Here is a 24918-nt window from a genome sequence, read left to right as displayed (position 1 = left end):
GACAGTTTGGCTGTCAGCGTCCTCCTCCAAAGGTTCCAGAGGGCCTAGAAGTTTTATTGTCTGTAACCTCTGATCTGTTTTATCAGCTGTAAAACTCTTTGAACGTCACTAATCTGGATGAGAGGTCATATTTAGTAAATCATGTGAAGGAGTGTTTCAAGGACTGAAAAAAGTTTGTTTGAGGTGCTCTTTGGAAAAGGGATTAAGAAAGTAGAAAACAAACAAGAAAAGTGCAAGGCACTGTCTGTAAGCATTCACATGCCTTTATTTCACAGCATGGTCATGTGTAGACCTTAAAAAACACTTCAACGTGTTTGGGCTTCAAGCCTTCATCAGGAAGTCAAACAAACAAACAGAAGCCTGGAAAACTGTCAAGGACAAACTGGTCCAGTGCCATCTCCAACCCAGCACTCCACCATCATGACTGGGTCACAGCCCTAAAGGCAGTTACCAAATGCAGCCACTGGAACCACTGCACTAATGTCATACAGACAACAACTTTCTTGGACTCTAGCTTCACAAAAAGAATACACAATCAGTCATTTTATCAACTGTAAAACAACGTTTGTCATCTACAAACTGGAATGTACTTTATCATATAAATACGTGTTCAGACAATCACAGAACTGTTCACATCTCACAAACTATGAAGTCAAATAAAGGGAGTGTTTATTACCTTAAGATAACACATGGTCAAAGTATGAATGCATGACGTCCAATAAATGCAGAGGGGGAGGGGCATCCGTCAGCCCAGGTGAAGCACCTGAACGTATTCAGAGTTCAGACTCCATTTTGACAGAAGAACAGAAGACGTCTGGTTCAGGGTGAGTCTGACATTCAGATCATTTTCCTGTTCTAGTCTCTCAGTGGGTTTTCTGGGTGTGGACTGGAACTGTAAACATGGATGGAGTCCCTTCCAGGCTGAGTGTCCCTAGGTTTACTGGACTCTGTGTCCACTGGCTTATTTCCTGTTGTGTCAGTGTTTGTGACAGATGAACACAGTGTTTTAGTGAGGTGAGCTCACAGTAGTTTGACTGTTTGTCCTTTCAGACTGACTGAAGTTCACAGGATGAGTCTGAGTGTGGATGAAGAGGAGGACGGAGCAGAGTTATCCCATGATACAAACAGGGGTTTGTCCATAAAGGAACCTCCAGGGGGCAGTAATGAACCAGGACCCTCTGATCCACAGTGAGTCCACTGTCACACACCTTTAATATTTGACTACAGACACAACAGGACATGATGTGTCCACTTTAAAGTCCAAATGTGTCCTTCAGACAGAATAAAAACACACATGAATAATAACCAAAGGTGATAGAAATGAAGTGTTCACATGTGAATAACACTAACATACTGTCCAATCCAACTGTTGGACTTGTGTTGTTTCCAGAGGTCAGTATAACAGACCCAGAGCAGAGTCTCCAGTGTCCACATGTCTGTCCATGAAGAGTGACCGGTCCAATGGAGATCCTCCATACTTTAGTCGTGAACCTGGACCTTCAGACACAGAGTAAGAGACTGTTTATTCTTTCAAATGATCTGCAGGACACTGTTTAGCAGTGATTTCATTTCACATCCAGAGTCTATTGTGACATTTAACTCATATTAAAGCTGTTTGACAGAGGCCTCGATGCAGACGGGTCAATATAGAACTGAGGGACTGTGGAAGTCCTTGGGATAGATCTTACATACATCTGTATGAAAAGTAAAAAATAAAATAGTATTTATTTTATGTTCATTATGATCATGTCTTTAAAAATTCCATAATTATTAAATATTTATGGAAACAATCACTTATTAATAAATGATTAATAAATAATTAATAAATGACTTGATAGACTAAAATGTCATCTAAAGAACCGTCCAAATTTAATAACAACCACCTTCTAATTAGATAAACAATAATAAAATGAACTTATTCAAATACTGTTTGGATTGCTGTTCTTTTATTTAGTTGAGATAATCATGACAGATATTTCTTTTTTTGGCAATATATCAAGTTTTATATGAAAAATAACAATTGGTATCTGTGTCAAGAAATTACTTTCATCTCAGTACCCATGACAAAACCACCTGTGAAGGAAGTGTGTTTATTCCAAATCACATGACCTGCTCCACATGATGTCATTTCCTCCTGAAGAAAACACTGAAAAGACTCCAAGTTCTGTCTCCTCTTTCTGAGTTATTTCATATACAGTGGTGTGGGAGTCAAGTGTGTATTTATGGCACTTTTATGTCAACTGTGTTACGACAATATCTTTAGAAATAACTTTCAATGTGACTTTGACTTTATATATGTGTAGGAGCTATTTGTCTGTTTAGTTTGGGTTCAAAGTTAATTGACCTTTTTTGTTCAGTAATTTAGTATTTTTACTAATTGTTTATTTTTGGTTTGTTTGCTTTTGTTTGTTTCATATTGAACATATATTTTGGATTTTCATGGTTCTTTCTTTCATTCTTTAGTATTTGGCTCCTTTTTGTTTTGTGTTTTCTTATTGGTTTAGACCGTGGGCACCTGGGTATAAATAGCAGGCACCAACTTAGACCATATGCACCTGGGTGGGCTCTGGTTTTATACCAGTCGGTCAGTCCAGTCCAGTCCAGCAGTCTGAACAGGAGAGACAGCAGAAAGGCCTTGGTGTTGTTTTCCTGCAGAAAGCCTGAAAATAAACCCCTTGGAATCCCAGTAAACCCATGGGCATCTAGTGGTTATTGAGTTCTGTTCAGTCTTCAGTTCAGTGACTTTTCAGTCGTTTAAATTTGGTGACAAAACAGCCGCTCCAATATGATATTTAGAAGAATCTATGTGTAAAATGCCATGTGGTGGTCTGGTTCTGTTGGTTTTAGGGCTGAAAACAGCACAAATGTCAACTCTACTGTCAACTCTGTTACCCTGTAAAGACAACTCCAAAAGTCCTTCAGTTTTATATTGACTCAGACGCAGGAAACAGGATGAGTGCAACAGGAAGTTGCAGAGGGAGGGGCTGTGGACCACAGTGTCTGACAGAAGAACTGACATGTATTTGGCTGTTCCAACCAGTGTTGTACAAGTTATTTCCAAACTGGGATCCATTACAGATTACTGGTATTTCAGAGTAATTCCCTTACATTACAATATTACTGTCTCAGACTAGGAGATATTATCACATTTATTAATGATTGTATTTATAGTAAATATTTAAAGTTGCATATAAATATTCAAATTTATATTAAAACCATTTGATTATTCAATCTGATTGTGTGTGAGGTGACTAAAAGAAGTGTATGTGAATGGTTTGTATGGATGTTATGTGTTATTGTACAAATATATAGAAAAAAAAGTGTGTTAAAGCAGTGGAAGCAGAATGAATGTAATCATTAGGGGGTGGAGTCCATAAGTTAGACTTCTTCCCACTCCTTTTGGAGCGCTGAAAACTTTAGTTTGACCATGTTGTTTGGTTCTTTGTTTTCTGATGATTCTATGAGCTGGAAATCCAAACTAAACTAAGTCAGAATTGTAATGCATTACTGGAGCCTTAAAGCAGAGTTAGGTTTAGTACTGAGCAGACGTCCATGTGGACAGTGGACTGTCCTCTGCCGTCTGCACCCATTGGCTGAAACACCAACAGGAAATAGAACTGTAGGACACATTTGGATTCCTTCAGGTCTCACAGTCTTCCAGTTTTGTTTTGTTTTTTTTTATTGAGTAATTAAAGTATGGACAAAAGTGTGTTGTAACACAAGTACTATTGAACATGTACTGAGTAAAATATTACTGAAAATTGATTAGTAACGCCTGACACTACTGCATTACAGCAAAGGTAATCTGTTACTGTAATGCATTACTTCTGTAATGCATTACAAAAGTAATGCCTTACACTACTGCATTGCCAGCAAAAAGTAATCTGTACTGCATTACTCCCAACACTAGTTCAACACACTTTAAATTCACAGTCAATGCCATTAAATTAGTAACAGACAGAGGTAAGGACTAAGGAACATGGACAAGAAGTTGGTCTAAAGTGTAAGATGTCTTTAACGTGTGGAAAAGAAAATCCACAGCAGCATCTTTACCAAGTTACAACTAGATGAAAACTCACACTAATGTGTCGTTTGAGCATCAAAGCTTTGATTTATTTATGTATTTATTTGGCTCCACGAGCAGTTTGGTCCTGGTGTATTTCCACATCTGAGCAAATCATATCTGTCCAATTTGTATATTTATTTCACATGTTGTGGTTCTACTGTGGCTGATTATTTTTCAATAAATAATGAAAATATCAGGCTCAGTTTTTCTTATGTTTATTAGGATTAATAACAGTTTTCATCAAATCTGAATCAAATCAGAGCTGGTCAGTCTGGAGGCATCTGTTTATTTCACATGTTCTGACATGGACGTAAACTACCAGTTGACAGGTTGTCACAGTTCAACAAACATGAGACACTGATTCTAGTTGGACTTTATTGGTTCAGCAACAGTAGAGACAGAACAGGACATGATGTGTCCACTTTAAAGTCCAAATGTGTCCTTCAGACAGAATAAAAACACACATGAATAATAACCAAAGGTGATAGAAAATGAAGTGTTCAGATGTGAATAACACTAACATACTGTCCAATCCAACTGTTGTACTTGTGTTGTTTCCAGAGGTCAGTATAACAGACCCAGAGCAGAGTCTCCAGTGTCCACATGTCTGTCCATGAACAGTGACCAGTCCAAGAATCGTCCTCCAGAGTTTAGTCGTGAACCTGGACCTTCAGACACAGAGTAAGAGACTGTTTCTACAGATGAGACATTATTTCTGATCTTTATTTGACATGTATAAATTCATCTGACAGAAGAATTTTTAATGTAATTGAAGTCTTGATTGACAGCTGCAACCATTAGTCCGAACCCTCTACGTTCATAGTTGTGTGTGTTTTTGATCATATACAGTCCTCTATTATTACTGTTAATACTCTTATTGCTTGTATACTGATGAAGTTTGCAGGTCAAATGTGATCAGTTCCTGTTAGTAACTGGTTCAAATCAAACTCAGGTGTGTGAGTAGAACTGACAGTTTCCAGTCCAGCTTTAGTGAAATGGTCTAAACTCCTCATTTGGACTCCAGCTGCTGTGAATAAAAGATGTTTGAGACTCTGAGATGAACAACAGCCTTAAAGTCTGTGAAACACATGAGACTCACTCACATGTGACAAAAAGAAAGACGTTCAATCCTGAACCAAATGTGTGTAAAGGTTCAGACACTAAGAGCCTGTTTTTCTGCTTGAAGTGTTTTCTTCATTTGAATGAACATAAACACATGTTTGTGTGAGAATCAGCTCTGAAACAGACCAGTAAGACCAGAGCAGTTTTAGATGGAAGTCCTCTGTGTGTGGTGGACACACTTAGAAATGCTGGGTTGTTTTCAGAACCCGAGCGCTGGGTTAAGGCTGTTGGGTCACAGGTCTGGTGGGTTTGACTGAACATGGGCTTCAAAAGAATCAAGCAGTGCATTGGGTTGGACATGTGAGCTGAAATGGAGGCTCATCATTCCTTCCAGCTGCCATTTTCAGACAGACTGTGAGTTGAGGCGGCTCAGTGGTTTACACTGGCACCGCTCAGCAACAAGGTCCTGGGTCTGATCCCCAACCAGACCAGGTCCTTGAGCCAGCACAGAGTTGTGAGTGTAGATGTGATCCTTTGAACGCTGATCTGAAAGAACTTTGAACAAGCTTCTTCTAAACAATGTGTTGATGTCCACAGAGAGACGGAGAGGACTCATGTTCCTGAGGTGGACCCAGCGTCCTGTTCTTTGTGTCAGAAGGTCCAGAGTGATCCGGTCCGGACCAGCTGCGGACACTGGTTGTGCAGACAGTGCATCACTTCATACTGGGACCAGTCTGGTTCATCAGGAGACTCCTCCTGTCCCAGTGTGAAGAAACATCCAGAACAAGAGCTGAGCTGCAGATCCACAGCTCTGTCCAAAGTAAGACTGGACATGTGTCTGAACATGTCTGCACTTCACTAAACACAACATGTGTTCAACTGTCACTGACTGAGCATCACAACAAAGAACATCTGAACTGCATTAGACTGAACTACATTTTCTATCAAATGTTGGAAATGATCAACTGAAATATTGATTTTATTTCCGATTGATCAAATTCAATGTTTTACAGAGGATGATGGTCAAAGTAACTCACTGATTCTCTGTAAATTCAATCCCATTATTCAGTATTTGGTCAGTGACAATCATCTTGTCCATGTTGTTGGAACTGCTTTGGAATGATTCCTGTTTGTATAAATCAGATCCATGTCTGATCAGTGGTTTCCATAGTAACAGGTCTAGGGTTTGTCATTTGGAAACTGTTGTCAATATGAAATAGTATTAACATTGACTGACAGATGAGAACAGATGTTTTGACCCAGCTGTGTTTATTTAAAGTGTTTCTTGTCTGGTTGCAGTTGAACATAAACTCAGTCTGAGGAGCAGATGTGAATGTGTGACTGAAGGAACTGAGGAAACAGGAAGTAGAACCCGTCTAAACCGGATCTACACTGAGCTCTACATCACAGAGGGACAGAGTGAAGACGTTCATACCCAACATGAGGTGAGGACGCTGGAGACAGTTTCCAAGAAGGTCATCCAAGAAAGTCCAATCAGGTGTCAGGACATCTTCAAAGCCTTACCCGAGCAGCAGAAACCCATCAGAGTGGTTCAGACCAACGGCGTGGCTGGAGTTGGAAAAACCTTCACGGTGCTGAAGTTCACTCTAGACTGGGCCGAGGGTTTAGAAAACCAGGACGTCAGTCTGGTGGTTCCGCTGTCCTTCAGAGAGCTGAACCTGGTCTCAGATGAGCAGTACAGTCTGCTGACGCTGCTCCATGTTTTCCATCCAACGTTACAGAAGGTCACAGCAGAGCAGATCAGCGTCTGCAAACTTGTGTTCATCTGTGACGGCCTGGATGAAAGCAGACTGTCACTGGATTTCCACCACTGTCAGGTTGTTTCAGACGTCACTCAGAAGTCATCAGTCAACGTCCTGTTGACCAACCTCATCAAGGGGAACCTGCTTCCATCAGCTCTCATCTGGATAACATCTAGACCAGCAGCAGCCAATCAGATCCCTCCTTCATGTGTGGACAGGGTAACGGAGGTCCGAGGCTTCACCACTGACGACCAGAAGGAGGAGTACTTCAAGAAGAGATCCACTGATGAAGATCTGTCCAACAAAATGATCTCACACATCAAGACATCCAGGAGCCTCCACATCATGTGTCAAATCCCAGTCTTCTGCTGGATCAGTTCTACAGTTCTGGAGCACATGTTGACTTCAGAGCAGAGAGAAGAGCTGCCCAAGACCCTGACAGACCTGTACTCACACTTCATCATGGTCCAGACAAAGAGGAAGAAGAACAAGTACAAAAAAGGACATGAAACAAGATCAGGAGAGATGACAAAGGCAGACATGGAAGTCCTTCTGAAGTTGGGGAGGCTGGCGTTTGAACAACTGGAGAAAAGAAACATGATGTTCTACCAAGAAGACCTGGATCAGTGTGGTCTGGACGTCACAGAGGCCTTGGTGTACTCAGGAGTTTGTACAGAGATCTTCAAACAGAGACTGGGATCTTCCAGAAAACAATCTACAGCTTTGTTCACCTGAGTGTTCAGGAGTTTCTGGCTGCAGTCTACATCTACCACTGTTACACCAGCAACAACACAGAGGTTCTGAAGAGGTTTATGGGAGACTCAGCTTTCACAAACATGTTCTGGCGTTTTCACAGTCAGTGACAAGCCTGGTGTTTTCCTCAGTAAAGTCATGATAAATCCCTTCAGAGTGAGAACGGACACCTGGATCTGTTTGTTCGTTTCCTTCATGGCCTCTGTCTGGAGTCCAACCACAGACTTTTAGGAGGTCTGCTGGGTCCAAAAGAAAACAGACCAGAGAGCATCCATGAAGTCATCAAGAACCTGAAGCAGATGAACACTGAGGACATCTGTCCTGACAGAAACATCAACATCTTCCACTGTCTGACAGAGATGAAGGACCAAACAGTCCATCAGGAGATCCAAGAGTTCCTGAAGTCAAAGAATAGATCACAGACGAAACTGTCTAAGATCCAGTGTTCAGCTCTGGCCTACATGTTGCAGATTTCAGAGGAGGTTCTGGATGAACTGAACCTGAAGAAGTACAACACATCAGATGAAGGAAGACACAGACTGATCCCAGCTGTGAGGAACTGCAGAGAGGCCATGTAAGTACTGATGAGAATATGAACAGTATGAATCATAGACTGAATCTAAAGATGGATCACATGACCCTCTGTCTTGTGTTTATGTCAAAGTGAAATATGGGAACTGCCATGATGGTTGTATGATCAGAGTCAATGGAGTAGAGACACTGGGATGTGAGGTCCACCCACCAGATGATTGATTGGTTTGTGTTTGAGTTTCTGAGGGATTCTTGACAGTGATTGGTCATTGAAGCGGTCGATCACTCATTTTAAGATCATCATGTAACTTATTCAAATCAAAGTAATTAGTCAAATGATTTCTTTAATAAATATCAGCCTAATGAACATTTATTGGATGTATACTTTGACTGTGTAGTTTGTCTGAAGTCCCATAGAACAGGAGAACAGTCTGAACTATACTACATCCAGCCACTAGGGGCAGATCTAGGGTGTTTGGTTTTATTGTTTGGAAGCTGTCATTCCATCTGTCTTTATACTCGTCTATTTTATTCATCTGGTTTTCTTGTCTTTTTTAAACCTTAGAACTGTTCATTAAACTGGTGTCACACAACACCATATCCTGACCTCGTTCAGACTCAGATGTTCAATAAATTTGTTCATAATTAATTTCCTGTAAATTCTGTATTTATAGACTTTCTGCCTGTAGACTCTCACAGACTCACTGTGAAGTTGTGGCCTCAGCTCTGAAGTCTAATCCTTCACATCTGAGACTTTTGGATCTGAGTCACAACAACCTAAAGGATTCAGGAGTGAAACTGGCGTCTGGACTGGAGAGTCCAAACTGCAGACTGGAAACTCTGAGGTTAGTTCACTGACTGTCTACTGTTCAGTCCAAACACATCCATGTGTTTTTCCTCTTGAGGGTCATGGGGGTGCCAGAGGTGATCCTGCTTACCTATAGATGAAGGTGGGGTCCACCCTGTTCACTGCAGTACTGTCACACACAAACAACCATTCATTCTCACATTCACACCTATGAGGGATTTGGATTTCCATTGAAACTATGAAGAAGGAGGATGTTAGGAACCTGGAGAACCCAGAGAGAACCCATGCAGACAGGGTAGAACATGCAGCGCTCACACACAAAGGTACACACAGTTGGTGCTGGAATCCTCCTTCTGCTCAGAGGCCGTAGTGCTAATTACTGAAGCACCATGTGGTCCAGTGGAACAACAGCTGTTCCTGATCTGATCTCAGACAACCAAAACTGACACTGAAAACCTACGATGAAAGAGATGTTTGTAAAAATACTTTAAATGTTAAAAATGTAAGATTCATACGTTTACATGATCAGATGTGTGAGCATTAAACAACCAAACCTTTGTCACACAAACCCATCATCATCCTTTATTTTACGTCATATGATGAGTTGAAGATGTTCTTTTAATACAGTCAAGTAAAAGCACCACGATGAAATTCTAAATACTAATAAAAATAAGATAACGCAAAGTAAAATAATAATATAAGACCAAGAAAAGCTGTCATCAGATGTCTGTTCTTGAGTTTATCATTTTCCATTTGAAACCTTTTCAGCTCAGATCAGAGGATTGAACATTAAACAAGAACATCATCTTCTAATATTGAATAAATGTACATATTACATACAGTGAAACCCACAGATCAGCAGATGGGTTGATTTTAAATATTTGTAATAAACTGAAACATGAATTGTTTCATTTATGGACTGAATTGTTAATCAAAGAACACTGACAGCAACAATTTTCCTGCACATTAAGTATTATGAGTTCAAACCATTTAATTACATTTTACTTTTAATGAGAACGACTTTAGGAATCTAGTATTTGTACTTTACATATTGTATTGATCATAGAATAAATAGCGCTGTCAAACAATTAAAAGTTTTAGTCAGATTAATCACAGGGTTGCTGTGGATTAGTTTGGATTAATCATGATTAAATGTCATTAATTTTTTATCTATATTAATGGTGTTTCATTTTGCTTGAGCAAACAGACTCAAGAAAGAAGGGAATATATTTGCACTAGAGGTGATCGACACTCATATCCAGAAAATGAAGGGTGTGCAGGATCCCAAAAAAACTGGATGAACAAAAAAAAAAAAAAAAAAAGTAAGAAAGTAACGTTTTGGGTCGAGACCCGACTGGCCTCATGTCTGTTAATAAATTCTTTGGGAGCTCACAGGTTGTGCGGACCTTACTTTATTTTTATTTTTTTCAATATATTTGCACTAAACATGTTTGTCACAAGTTTGGATTCTGTCAGCCCAAGTGTTGGCAGAATCCAGACTAACGTCTGCTTGGTGTTAATGTGGTATTTGAATCTGGAAGTGCTTCAGTGAATAGAAAACTCCTTCCTGCAGAGTGGGTCCAAGATTTTCTGTGGGTCGACTGTTCGTCTGGGTTTTTTTGTCCTCATATTTCTGCTCTTCCATCTTTATGGGTCGGTTCTACTGGTTCTGTTCTTTATGGGTCGGATCTGCTGGTTTGGTTCTTTATGGGTCGGTTCTGCTGGTTCTGTTCTTTATGGGTCGGTTCTGCTGGTTCTGCTCTCCCATCTTTATGGGTCGGTTCCGCTGGTTCTGTTCTTTATGGGTCGGTTCTGCTGTTTCTGCTCTTCCATCTTTATCGGTCAGGTCTGCTGGTTCTGTTCTTTATGGGTCGGTTCTATTGGTTCTGTTCTTCCATCTTTATGGGTCAGTTCTGTTGGTTCTGCTCTTCCATCTTTATGGGTCGGTTCTGCTGGTTCTGTTCTTTATGGGTTGGTTCAACTGGTTCTGCTCTTCCATCTTTATCGGTCAGTTCTGCTGGTTCTGTTCTTTATGGGCGGTTCTATTGGTTCTGTTCTTCCATCTTTATGGGTCGGTTCTGCTGGTTCTGTTCTTTATGGGCCGGTTCTGCTGGTTCTGTTCTAACTCTACTGGACAAACTGACCCAAATGTGTTGGAGCAGACGTTCACAGTCATTCTGCTGCAGATGGGTTAATGACGTTAACATTTCTGATCAGATTAATCATGATGATGGATTAATCTGAGTTAATGCGTTAATTTTCACTGCCCTAAAAATAAATAAATAAAATGTGTGTCATTAATGGATTTAATTTACATCATTTATTCTTTCTTCAGATTGAGTAACTGCAGTTTATCACAGATCAGCTGTTCTTCTGTGGCCTCAGCTCTGAAGTCCAATCCTTCACATCTGATAAAACTGAGTCTGAGTCAAAACAACCTCCTACCCTCATCAGTGAAGGAGCTGTGTGATTTCCTGCAGAGTCCACATTGTAAACTACAGGATCTGAGGTCAGTTCACTGTTACTGTTTTAGAGTTTATATGTTTTACTAATGACAGAGCCTCATCAGAGATGAGAACAAATATATGAAGGAACTTGTTAAAATAAAAAGAAAAAAAAAATCATAAGACATATCAAAATGTCGTGGTGAAGAAGGAGCTGAGCCGAGAGGCGAAGCTCTCGATTTACCGGTCAATCTACGTTCCTACCCTCACCTATGTTCATGAGCTTTGGGTCATGACCGAAAGGACAAGATCCTGGATACAAGCGGTCCAAATGAGTTTCCTCCGCAGGGTGGCTGGGCGCACCCTTAGGGATAGGGTGAGAAGCTCAGTCACCAGGGAGGAGCTCGGAGTAGAGCCGCTGCTCCTCCATGTTGAGAGGGGCCAGCTGAGGTGGCTCGGGCATCTGTTTCGGATGCCTCCTGGGCGCCTCCCTGGGGAGGTGTTCCAGGCATGTCCCACCGGGAGGAGACCTCGGGGAAGACCCAGGACACGTTGGAGAGACTATGTCTCTCGGCTGGCCTGGGAACGCCTCGGGGTCCCCCCGGAAGAGGTGGAGGAGGAGTCTGGGGAGAGGGAAGTCTGGGCATCCCTGCTTAGACTGTTACTGCCACGACCCAGCCCCGGATAAAGCGGAAGATAATGGAAGGATGGATGGATATCAAAATGAAATCCAAAATACCTGTGTTTTGTTTTCTTAAAAAAAAAAAAAACAAGTTAATGAAAAATAGAATATAAATTTATATGTTGAAATGACCAGAAACATAAACAGTGTGTGTGTGTTTGTGGATGCACTGACAGACACTGAAAATGGAATTCTCTGAAATATAATGATGTCCATTTGATCAGAATCCACTCCATCAGTACAATAGTCATGACAGATTCATCAGTATCTAAACACAAAGAATTGACAGAAACTGAAGAACACCAAGAACAGGAAGACACTGTTGTTCAAACGTTCACCAACTGTATTCAGACAACAGTTCAACATGGAGGAAGAGTTTACTTTGTGTTGACAACAAAGAAAGAATCAACACATGATCAAATACCGCATCTGTTCAAATAGACAAGATGATCATCAAGTTGAAATTGTAGAATCTGAAGTGAATCTAAAGCTGTAAAAGTGCTTTTTTTAAACATGTGATTGACCAAAGATCAAATCCGACAGAAACTCTAAAGAGTGTAAAACAGCATGAGCCAAAATGACGGAGGTGAAAGTTCCAAACTATGTCCAAACTACAAGTAAGTCTGGAGTGTTCACCTTTATGTGTGTAGAACGTCTGAAGGTTGTAGGATGAAAATCCCACAAGTCCAGTCATTGTTCAGGTCCAGAAAGTGAGGAGTCCAGTCATATGAGTGTGATGATCTGTCCCACATGAAAAGATGAGCCATTAATGACAAAGCTCCCAAATGAACAACAACACAGATGAGTTCTGAACTGAAACTACAGATGTATAGGGGGAAAGACTCCAAAGAAAAGCAGTCCTAGTTTCAGTGTTTGTTCACTCCAACTAATATGACATCAGAGAGAAAGTGAATATTCAGCTCAAACATTTCCATCAGTGACAGTGGTGGAATAATGATGTGCATTTACTGCAGGACAGTACTTCAGCTCCAATGGCAAAGCTTTAGACTTTTGGTGATGTCATAGAGAACATCATCCACTGGGGTTTGCATTTCTATGACATCAAACCATGAAAACATATTCCAACAGTTTGACACTCACTAAATACTGACATTAATGTTAATAATAAGGAAAAATTCCCTCTATTTGATGCATATTTATACACATGTAGAAATAATGTGTAAATATTAGTCTGTTTACTGTTGACATTTGTCTGACACTTTAGACATTTGAGTTTACACATAGAAATCTGACAAAAACAGTCTGAAACATGTGATTAAACCCTAAACATATAGAACTGGATCCTGAATGGATTTAATTTACAACATTGACTCTTTCTTCAGGATGGATAAATGCAGTTTATCAGAGATCAGCTGTTCTTCTGTGGCCTCAGCTCTGAAGTCCAGTCCTTCATGTCTGATAAAACTGGATCTGAGTGGAAACGAGCTGAAGGATTCATCAGTGAAGGAGCTGTGTGATTTCCTGCAGAGTCCACATTGTAAACTACAGGATCTGTGGTCAGTTCACTGTTACTGTTCTAGAGTTTATATGTTTTATTATCTGTACACACACTCAAAGGTTTTGTCTTTTATTCTACAATGTAACATTGAAGCAGGAAAAACTAGAGGAAACACACAGTATATGTGTTCTACAGTGATTGAAGTCATGAGTATTTTTTCATTGTACTTTGAGGGACAGTCGTCTAATGACAAACAGCATCTGTTCTAGTTAAAGCAGGAGGAGTCACTGGGTGAAGTTTAAAGGCTTTAGTTGGTTGAAGGTTATTTTACATCAAATGTGAACTGATGTGTTCAGGTGTGTGTTTGTAGAAGACATTGACTCTGTAGACATGGAACTGAAACAAATGAGAAAGTGATTGAACAAAAGTGTAAAGTTCAGTCGAGTTAAGTCACCAATTAAAACCTGAACACATCTGACTGGATCATTAATACATTTTAATCTGTAGGATTTATTCTTTCTTCAGGTTGTATAACTGCAGTTTATCACAGATCAGCTGTTCTTCTGTGGCCTCAGCTCTGAAGTCCAATCCTTCACATCTGATAAAACTGAATCTGAGTGGAAACAACCTCCAGGATTCATCAGTGAAGGAGCTGTGTGATTTCCTGCAGAGTCCACATTGTAAACTACAGCGTCTGAGGTCAGTTCAGTGTTACTGTTCTAGAGTTTATATGTTTTATTATCTGTACACACACTCAAAGGTTTTGTCTTTTATTCTACAATGTAACATTGAAGCAGGAAAAACTAGAGGAAACACACAGTATATGTGTTCTACAGTGATTGAAGTCATGAGTATTTTTTCATTGTACTTTGAGGGACAGTTGTCTAATGACAAACAGCATCTGTTCTAGTTAAAGCAGGAGGAGTCACTGGGTGAAGTTTAGAGGCTTTAGTTGGTTGAAGGTTATTTTACATCAAATGTGAACTGATGTGTTCAGGTGTGTGTTTGTAGAAGACATTGACTCTGTAGACATGGAACTGAAACAAATGAGAAAGTGATTGAACAAAAGTGCAAAGTTCAGTCGAGTTAAGTCACCAAACCTGAACACATCTGACTGGATCATTAATACATTTTAATCTGTAGGATTTATTCTTTCTTCAGGTTGTATAACTGCAGTTTACCACAGATCAGCTGTTCTTCTGTGGCCTCAGCTCTGAAGTCCAATCCATTCCATCTGATAAAACTGGATCTGAGTGGAAACAACCTCCAGGATTCATCAGTGAAGGAGCTGTGTGATTTCCTGCAGAGTCCACATTGTAAACTACAGGATCTGGGGTCAGTTCAGTGTTTCTGTTCTAGAGTTTATATGTTTTACTAACGACAGAGCCTCATCAGAGATGAGAACAAATATGTGAAGGATCTCTTTACAATAAAAAGAAAAAAAAAACTTTTCATAAGACATATCAAAATGAAATCCAAAATACCTGTATTGTATTTTTAAAAAAATAAATATACCGTATTTTTCGGGCCATAAGGCGCACCATATTATAAGGCACGATATCAACGAACGGGTCTATCTTCATAAATAAGGCGCATTAAGCGAAACAAAACATTCAGATAAGTCAAACTTTATTCAACTCACAACAACCACGATCACAATAACTCTCAACATTGTTCAGTTGTAACACATCAGAAATAGAGAGGGGAAGCCAGCACTAGCCAAATAAAAATACACAACAATACACTCACTTTTTCAGTTCATTCCTCTTCCACAAATCCATCAAATTCTTCATCTTCAGTTTCTGAGTTTAACAGTTGGCGATTTCTGCATCAAGCGTGCCCGGATCCCTCTCGTCATTATCCGAGTCAGTCTCGTTGCTGTTACTTCGCTGTTCAGTGATGATTCCGGCCTTCGTGAAAGCTCGGTCGACACTTGAGACTGATCCCTTAGCCCAGGCGTCCACCATCCATTGGCAGATAGTGGCGTAACTGGCCCTGCGTTGCCTCCCTGTCTTGGTGAATGTGTGTTCGCCCTCTGTCCTCCGATGCTCCCACGCAGCTCACAGTTTACCTTTGAACGACCTGTTGACACCAATATCTAGCGGTTGGAGTTCTTTGGTTAATCCACCCGGAATGATGGCAAACTCCGAATTAGTTTGCTTCACTTGGGTTTTGACAGGATCAGTGAGATGGGCGCGCATGGAGTCGCAGATCAGTAGGGACGGAGATTTGTGGAAAAAGCCATCCGGCCTCTTGATGTAAACGTATCCCTAACTGTAATATTATGTTAAAGCACAGTACTACGTATTATTCTGCGAGGCTCCTGACGAAGTTAATGCTCCGACAATCCATCAAGCGGTGCAGCTTCATAGCTTACCAAAGTCGCACTAAAACATTTGGACAGATTTTTGAGCGCCGTGTACCACATAAAATCAGTTAGTAAGCACAACCAGAATTAATGCATAAGGGGCACCAGATTAAAAGGCACACTGTCGATTTTTGAGAAAATTTAAGAATTTTAAGAGAGTCCGAAAAATACAGTGAATTTGTACGTTGAAATGACCAGAAACATAAACAACAGTGTGTGTGTTTATGGATGCACTGACAGACACTGAAAATAGAATTATCTGAACTATAATGATGTCCATTTGATCAGAATCCACTCCATCAGTACAATAGAGTCATGGCAGATTTATTGTGTGTGTGTGTGTGTGTGTGTGTGTGTGTGTGTGTGTGTGTGTGTGTGTGTGTTTGTAGAAGACATTGACTCTGTAGACATGGAACTGAAACAAATGAGAAAGTGATTGAACAAAAGTGTAAAGTTCAGTCGAGTTAAGTCACCAATTAAAACCTGAACACATCTGACTGGATCATTAATACATTTTAATCTGTAGGATTTATTCTTTTTTCAGGTTGAATAACTGCAGTTTAACACAGATCAGCATTTCTTCTGTGGCCTCAGCTCTGAAGTCCAATCCTTCACATCTGATAAAACTGGATATGAGTGGAAACAACCTCCAGGATTCATCAGTGAAGGAGCTGTGTGATTTCCTGCAGAGTCCACATTGTAAGCTACAGCGTCTGAGGTCAGTTCAGTGTTAGTTTGATAGAGTTCTGTTTTAGGAGCAGCTGAACCTCATTTATGAACAAACATAACTGACATCCATTCTGTTGTTTTACAGTTCCAAGAACAGTTGTGTGAACCCTTTGAAATGTTCTAGTTTTCTGCATGAATTGGTCGTAAAATATGATCTAATCTACATGTCAGTCACAAGTACAGACAAATACAATGTGTTTAAGCTAATAGCACACAAACACTAATAATATTTCATGTGTTTATTGAGCACAACTCTTCAACAGTCCCAGTGAATGTAATGATTGAAGCTCCTTTTGCACCAATAACCAATAATTTTTGGAGCTGCTGATCTGACCTGCACAATGTCCAGGGACATTTGGGATCATTCTTTGTGACACAACTGCATCAGCTCAGCTCTATTCTGAGCATGTCTGCTGTGAATGGCTCTGGTGAGTTCAGTCCACAGCGTCTCTATTGGATTCAGCTCTGGGCTCTGACTGGCTCTTTCCAAAAGGTGTTTTTTCTGTTTCTGAAGCCACTCTAGTCACTTTACTTCTATGTTTACATGTTGACAAACTCAGGATTCCATTTGTCCTCCATGATTGGAGCTGCCATGGCCTGGATTGGCTGGAGAGTCAACTGGTGACCGAAGGGTCGCAGGTTCGATTCCCTGGACTGGTGGAGAGTTGTTGGCTGATGTGCCCTTGAGCAAAGCTTTTAACCCCCCATTTGCTGTGTGGTTTTGGGTTCAACACATTCTGTTTGTCTATACTGGTGACTGAGATGCAGATCACATTTTATGAGCAATTCATGCAGAAAACTTTGAGGGTTCACAGAGTTTTTCTAACCACTGTATAGTTGACACCATTTAATGTTGGATTTTTCTGTCAGCTACAAAAATTACAGTCAGTAAAAACTGTTTGGTTGAAATGAATGTTGAATATTTCACATTCATGTTGAAAACCTAAATATATTTGGCTGAAATGTTCATTAATTTGAATCTCCATCATTTCTTCTTAATTCAGGTTGAGGGGCTCCAGTTTGTCCAAAATCAGCTGTTCTTATCTGGCGGCAGCTCTGAAGTCCAATCCCTCACATCTGATAAAACTCGACATACGTTGGAACGACCTGAAGGATTCAGATGTTAAAGAACTGGAGGACCTTGTTCAGAGTCCACACTGTAAACTGGAGAAACTGGAGTAAGTAATGTCAGTTTGTGCTGGTTTGGTGAACACCTCCATGATTAGAAGTCTGTTTGATTATTTTTAGTGATTCCTCTGTGGTTTGAATAAATTCAGAAATGTCTCCGTAAACATTTCTTTCTGATCTGTTTGTATTTTCTTCTTTCTTCAGATGGGAGTGGTGATCTGTGGAACAGTCACTGTGATCAGGACTGTGTGAGGATCAGCTGAGTCTAGATGATCGACAGATGTGAAAGCAGCAGCACATCCTCACTTCTTCTCCTCCACTCCTCACCCCTCCCTCTGATGATGTCACAGAAGGTGAAGCAGACTTCCTGTAGCTCCGCCTCCTCGGTCCATCATGTGACTTTAAAGGCAATGAAACATCATTCCAGATGATCCTCTGAGATGGATTCATGAGGAACCACGAAGCACCGAGGAGTGGAGGAGCTGAAAAAGAAGGAACTGACCAGAGGTTTTTCATTGGATGTACAGTCAGTGAACCAGTGTGTTCTGTGGATGGCACTGAGTTATTTTGTGCTGCCACCCTGTGGACTAATGGAGAACTACACTTTATACCTGAAAACTGGACCTGTGATCAGGCAAGTGACTATTTTTGGTCATTTCCAAATACATTATAAGACAGTGACATCAGCAGTTCCAGTGAGGACAGTGAGTCCACAATCTGAGGTCCAATGTGGTCTCCAGGGTCTGTCAGGTCCAATGTGGTCTCCAGGGTCTGTCAGGTCCACCTGTGCTTCGTTCAGTTCCATGCAGTAATGGAACTAATGTAAGGAATGATGTTCAAAGGGGTCATGTGGATGTGGACAGGGGTCTGGACCAGCACACATGGGGGTCTAAGGGGACAGGGGTCTGGACCAGCATGCATGGGGTCTAAGGGGACAGGGGTCTGGACCAGCACGCATGTGGGTCTAAGGAGACAGGGGTCTGGACCAGCACACATGGGGATCTAAGGGGACAGGGGTCTGGACCAGCACACATGGGGATCTAAGGGGACAGGGGTCTAGACTTAGCACACACGGGGGTCTGGGAGGACAGGGGTCTGGACCAGCACACATGGGGGTCTGATGGGACAGGGGTCTGGACCAGTACACATGGGGGTCTAATGGGACAGGGGTCTGGACCAGCACACATGTTGTTCTGATGTTCTAACAGTGATGTTCTAGTTTCTTAAATACATGTTCCTTTGACTTTAAATGTGTTTTTCTTGTTTTTTTTATATATATTCGGGGTTTTTTTCTATTTTTTGCAATTACAGGTAAGGAACCAAATATGGTCAATTCATTAACCTTGATTATCTACCTAATAACTGTTGAAAAATGTCCCCAAAGTCATGCGGTGTTGTTGGGTTCTCCAATAACACACTCAGGTGTAAATGTTGAATGTCAGAGTATTTCTGGGAGTGTTCTATAAAGGGTTCAGAGGTGAGTTCAACAGTTGGGACTTTAGTTTCCGTCTGTTTCTTTTCATTCTTTTCCATTTCAATCTGTGTTTTTCTGTTGTGATGTGTGCGTTTATCTTTGTCATTCCATTCAGTTCAGACTAATCCTAATGAAACCAACTCATTGTGAAAACATTCTCATGGGTTTCATGTCTTACTTGAGCAGAAGGATGGGTTCTTGGTCAGTGTAAAAATATGACAGATGACATACTGGGCTGGTTGACAGTGACAAAGTCAGAGCCATAGACGCAGAGAGTTGGGACCTGTTTGGATGTGAGCCCTACGTTGATCACATGGTTGATGTAAGCCTCAGTAGTTCCAAACAAACTGCACTGTCATGTTCTTCTATGGGACAGACAGCAGTGAGTGTGTGATTGCAGGTAAATCTCCAAATAAAGCACACACTAGTCTGTTTCCAACCGCTGTGTCACTACTGTATGTATGTTTGTGTCCGTTGTGCTTTTGAGCAGTGGGGTTGAAACCACTGAAAGGACGGACTTTATTTCTGTGAAGAGTTTTAGATTTAGTGGTAGGTTTATGGAATGAGCGCAGGACAAATCAAACTACTAACAGTCATCACATGGAATTATGAAATGTTAATAAATGACAAACAGAATCAAATCAGTGTCAGAGTGGACCCATATTTGGACCACAGTAAATGACAGTAATGATCACATGACCTCAGCTGACAAACTGAACCCGACACCAGCAGGTTGAACTGAACAAATCAAATCAAACCAACTGAGAACCACATGTGGACTAACGGTACCTTAGCTTGGAAACTCCATCATCTGTGGTTCTAGTGGTTCAGTGTGAACAGCTGGACTAGTCAAACTAGTGAACTCTAGGACTACAGCTGGAAGTCCAACACAACAGTAGTTGTAAAGTCAAACTGGTTTGAATTCACTGTGGGAAAGAACATGGAGGAAGGAGAAAAAGGGGAAAAGAAGAAGTGTGTGAGATTCAGAGTCCACAGCACAGATCAGTTCAATCAGGAGCACATTGGGCTCAGCTGTGCGCTGTGTCATCATGCACACTGCTGAACGGCTGCAGGTGTCTCCAATGAGGCAGCGCTGCAACTGATAAAAGGGCGGAGCTGACGCCGCTGCAGCTCCTATGCAAACCACAGACTGATGACAACAGACGTTTGGAAAGTGTGGAGGGGCAGCCGCTCAGACTATTTATTAGTGATGGGTAGATGAGGCGTCATGAAGCGTTTCCACACATATCCACACTGTACTGATACTGTGTCACTGAATACTGACACCTGCTGGACTTTCAAAATCCCTACAGGAAACCCAGTTGACACTCAACTGACACTGATTTGATGGCCTAGTATATACAATAATATCATTTAAGTCATTGTATTTTATATTGTATTATTTCATATCTTCATTTAAATTTTAAATATCTTTGATATTTTTTTATTTTATTTTATTTATTTAACCTTTATTTAACCAGGAAATGTCCCATTGAGATTAAGAACCTCTTTTACAAGGGTGTCCTGGCCAAGATAGGCAGCAGCAATGCAACACATAGTTACAAAAATACATACAACATACACACACACTCGACAAAAACAGATGATAAAAATTGCATGTACAGGCAGATTAAGAAAAGCAGGTGCAAGATATGGAATTGGCCTCAAGAACTCTCAATTTGGACTTTTGGACTTTTAAATACAGTCAATAAATAATGTGATCATGGATCATGACGTGAAAATCTAAGTGAACGTGTTGTGAATGAGGATGCTTGTGGACTGGGATATATATAAATATATATACAAAGTTTTATTCAAAAAAATACATTTTTCCAACGTTTTGAGCTTGATGGTTAAAAATGAAGTAAAGAATAAATTAATAGGAATTAATTATCAGTAAAGTAACTGTGAGTCAGTAGTAGAATGGCTGTGTATCTGAGTTGGTCCTGGTGGATCTGGACTTCATTCTCATGCCTGGTCCTAGAATGCCTCAGCACTGAGGAGGTGCTTCAGTTTAAACAGGAAAGTTCTGTCCAACAAATGCCACATTTAACCTGCAGAAAAGAATATGAAGAGTAAACTAAGAATTACTTTGAAATGAATTTGAATTCAGACAGATCCAGTGGAAACTCTGAGAGGAACAGGATGAAACAAGGAAATTCAAACAAATACTTTATTTTCTGATATCAGATCCAAATGGTCCCACACGGCTCAAACCTTTCTTTTGGTTTGAGGCTGCTCCAGAATTCTTGATGAATTTGACGATGAACCACAAAGATCAGAGGTTCTTTTGGCAGATGCATCCCGTTGACAGATGCACTTCCTTATAAACACAGTTTGGCCTCAGTGTCAGTTCCAAACAGGTCCTGTATTGGTCACATGACTTTCTCAAAGCGGTACGTGCACCGACAGGGGGTTTTGTTCTATGAGCTCGACGCATGTGCCGACACATCGGTGTTGCCGGACCCATCACTACTATTGATGAAATGTTTCATTTATGTGCTGTGCTAGAACTGCCATCATTTGATCCTAATGATAGTCTGACATCAGTGTGCTGTTGTGTGTGAGCTAGGGATGGAGAAACTGCAGCTTTCTGAACCTCTGAAAGAATGTGAAGCAATTGTGTTGAAATGGTTCAGTGTTTGGAAGCATTTGATCCAATTAAGTGTAGAAACATCTGCTGGATAACATGATACACTGCATTCACATTAAACAAAGGACAGAGGGTGGTGACACAGTAAGGCACTGTTGTGTTTGACAAGAAAGGATCTACAGAATGTGCATCTGGAAATGAGGGATTTTTTCATTTATAGAAAATAATAATGATATACTTGTGTGGTTGTGCCATCATATAATACTGTATGTTTTAGATCTATGTTTTTGAAAGAGTGACAAATACAGAACTATGTTTACAGAATAAAAAGAGTGAAATGCTTGTGCACCAAGGGACTGGGATGACAGTAGTTGGATGAAATGCTTGTGACATTGGGGAGGGGATTTGGGTGTTTCAAAGGTTTTTCTTTCAAAACAGAATAATTTCAGCTGTGTTTGGTTTCAGTCTGTTCCTCTGCTTTGAGATGACTTCTGCAGCTTTGGAGAAGACCCTTCGGCATGGCACTGAACTCACAGGCATATGGAAATACTGTTGAACAAGCTTGAACAGATTTGGATAAACTGCCGCCCTCGAATGCCAGTATTTTAAGGGGTCTTCTGCTCTGGAGAGGTAGGGCTCAGATAAATATGGCTGAACCTCCACTGCTGCGTCGGCTGTTGCATTTTGGACTCTGAGTGGCACCTGTAAGAAATCTAAACAGAAGAAGGTGAAATCCTTTGTATGTGTTTTTTTTTTTCCTCAAAGAACATTTTCATACAGACTGATGCAACCAACCAACTCGGCCATCCAGAAGTTCCCACAGGTTATCAGGGTCAGCCTGTTGTGTTGAGGGACCAGGGCCTTCCTCCATTGTAGACTGTAAAACAAATGGAAATACATATGCAGTTCTTTGATAGAGCCTATATACAAGCAATGGTCAAATAAAGACAAAGCTATTACCTGTGATGTTGAGGGTGTGACATTTTCTGATCTCCTCAGTCCTGCACATTCAGATGTCCGTCTGGCAGCTGCCTCTTGTGCTTTGGCTTGGTTGCCAAATGCAAGTGTTGTAAACCATAGGTCCAGAACAGTTGCCACGGCCAGGACCTGAATCTTTTCACACTGCCCCTTGCCAGTAAAAACTGCTGCAGGTTTTGGCTCAATAGCTTTGTGCAAGGATGCAGTAAGGATGTGGATTTCTCAGCAATGTTATGTTGGATCATACGAATAATGGGTATGACTTTAGACGCTGACACTTTCTTCTCAACTGAAAGTTCGGTTGTAGCCAGAGACAGCGGTCCCAGAATGGAAGGCCTTCAGCCACTGCCTCATAGTCCACACAGCTTAGTGGCACAACAGCTGTTGTCAGTGATGCAAGTGCTGCTCCACTGGCAAGCCTACAAAGCTCAGGTAGGCTTTGGAACATTAGGAAAGTACAACTCCATCTTGTGTCCACCTCTTCAGTTAGCTTATGTGGTGGTTTTTCCAGTTGTTCCTGGATCTCCGTCAGTTTCTCCTTGGCCCTTGTGCCGGTTTTAAAGAAACAAACCACTTTTCTGGCTCTCATACGGATGTCTGACAGTTCTGGAGTTCCCTCCAGTGCCTTTTTTTCCACCAAATTTAAACTATTGGCAAAACAAGGAATGTTTCAGAAGCCTGGCACAAGCCTCCATATTTGCAGCGTTGTCAGTTATAAGACGGTGAATTTAGTCTTTTAGGCCCCAGTCATCAGTGAAGAGTTCCTTGGCCGTCTTTAGGTTCTCAGCTGTGTGGGACTGAGGGAGTTTAGTGACAGCGAACAGGACAGATGACTGTGGCAGTTATTATTTCTAGAATTCTATAGTTCTTTATATAATGACAGGTGACCCCGACGAAGGCATCCATACTGACAGATGTGTGCACTTCAGCTGACTGCCACAGTCTTTTCCAGCTCTGCTCCAGCTGTTTCCTTGGCTTTTGTATATTTTTTCTCCACTGTGCCTCTCAGTGCTTGTCGTGCAGGTCAGACGTATGTTGGGTCCAGCTTGTTAACAAAGGCCCTGAAGCCTTTATCTTCAACCACAGAAAATGGCTGGCACTCCTGCACACCCATGTCTACCAAGGCCTCATCCAGCTCAGCCTGGCCTCCTTTAAACCACACAATGGAAATAGTTCTTCACACATGACTTTCAAATGTGTTATTGTTGTTTAGTATATTGGACATTTGACTCTTGCTCTGTCTTTTTCTTCCATCCATGCATTCCATGCGTGGTGCCACAGGCTGACCTTGTCCAGTTCCTCCAGGAGCAGCTGGAGTTTGTGGGTGCTTTGAGCGCAGGTGCCTCAGCACAGAAGAGGTGTTCTTACTAAAGGCACACTCTGAGCACAGATCACACACCTGAGCTTTGGAGGGGTCAAAGGTCAAAGGGCCCCCACTCATATGAGCTAGCTCTTCTAGGTGGTCTTTCCTCCATTCTCCCTGTCTCTCCTTTCCTCACTCTCAAACAAGTAGACAAACAGTTCATGCTCACACACTCACTTTACACACACTTTACACACATTCACAAACAAACACACAAACAAAAACACAAACACACACACTAACTAATGTTTGTCTGTATATGTGCCTAATATGTATGTGTGTGTGTGTATGTGTGTGTGTGTGTGTATGTGTGTGTACGTATGTATGTATGTGTATGTATGTATATATGTGTGTGTGTGTATGTGTGTGTATATATGTCTGTGTTTATGTATGCGTGTGTATGTGTGTGTATGTATGTAAGTGTGTGTGTATGTGTGTTTGAGTATGTATGTATGTATGTGTGTGTGTGTCTGTGTGTGTGTAGGTGTGTATGTATGTGTGTGTATGTGTGTATGTATGTATGTGTGTGTAGGTGTGTGTGTGTATGTGTGTATGTGTGCATGTGTGTGTGTATGTATGTGTGCATGTGCGTGTGTGTGTGTGTGTAGGTGTGTATGTATGTGTGTGTATGTATGTATGTGTGTGTAGGTGTGTGTGTGTATGTGTGCATGTGTGTGTGTATGTATGTGTGCATGTGTGTGTGTGTGTGTGTGTGTG

At 41.1% G+C, this 24918-nt stretch overlaps 1 long non-coding RNA gene and 1 pseudogene across 1 annotated transcript; one reads left to right on the top strand and one right to left on the bottom strand.

The window, feature by feature from the left end:
- Positions 1 to 708: 708 nt before the first annotated feature.
- On the top strand, positions 709 to 18546 carry LOC115431717 (NACHT, LRR and PYD domains-containing protein 12-like; annotated as a pseudogene).
- Positions 18547 to 22411: 3865 nt separating this feature from the next.
- Positions 22412 to 22928, bottom strand: LOC115431907 (uncharacterized). The gene is made up of 3 exons (XR_003937144.1): positions 22821 to 22928; positions 22656 to 22737; positions 22412 to 22562 (listed from the first exon to the last, which is right to left on the bottom strand). It is a non-coding gene; the product is annotated as an uncharacterized LOC115431907 (long non-coding RNA).
- Positions 22929 to 24918: the final 1990 nt, after the last annotated feature.

The sequence above is a fragment of the Sphaeramia orbicularis genome, chromosome 13 (genome assembly GCF_902148855.1).
Source record: "Sphaeramia orbicularis chromosome 13, fSphaOr1.1, whole genome shotgun sequence".
NCBI classification, from domain to species: domain Eukaryota; kingdom Metazoa; phylum Chordata; class Actinopteri; order Kurtiformes; family Apogonidae; genus Sphaeramia; species Sphaeramia orbicularis.
This window is presented reverse-complemented; position numbering and strand designations above follow the sequence as displayed.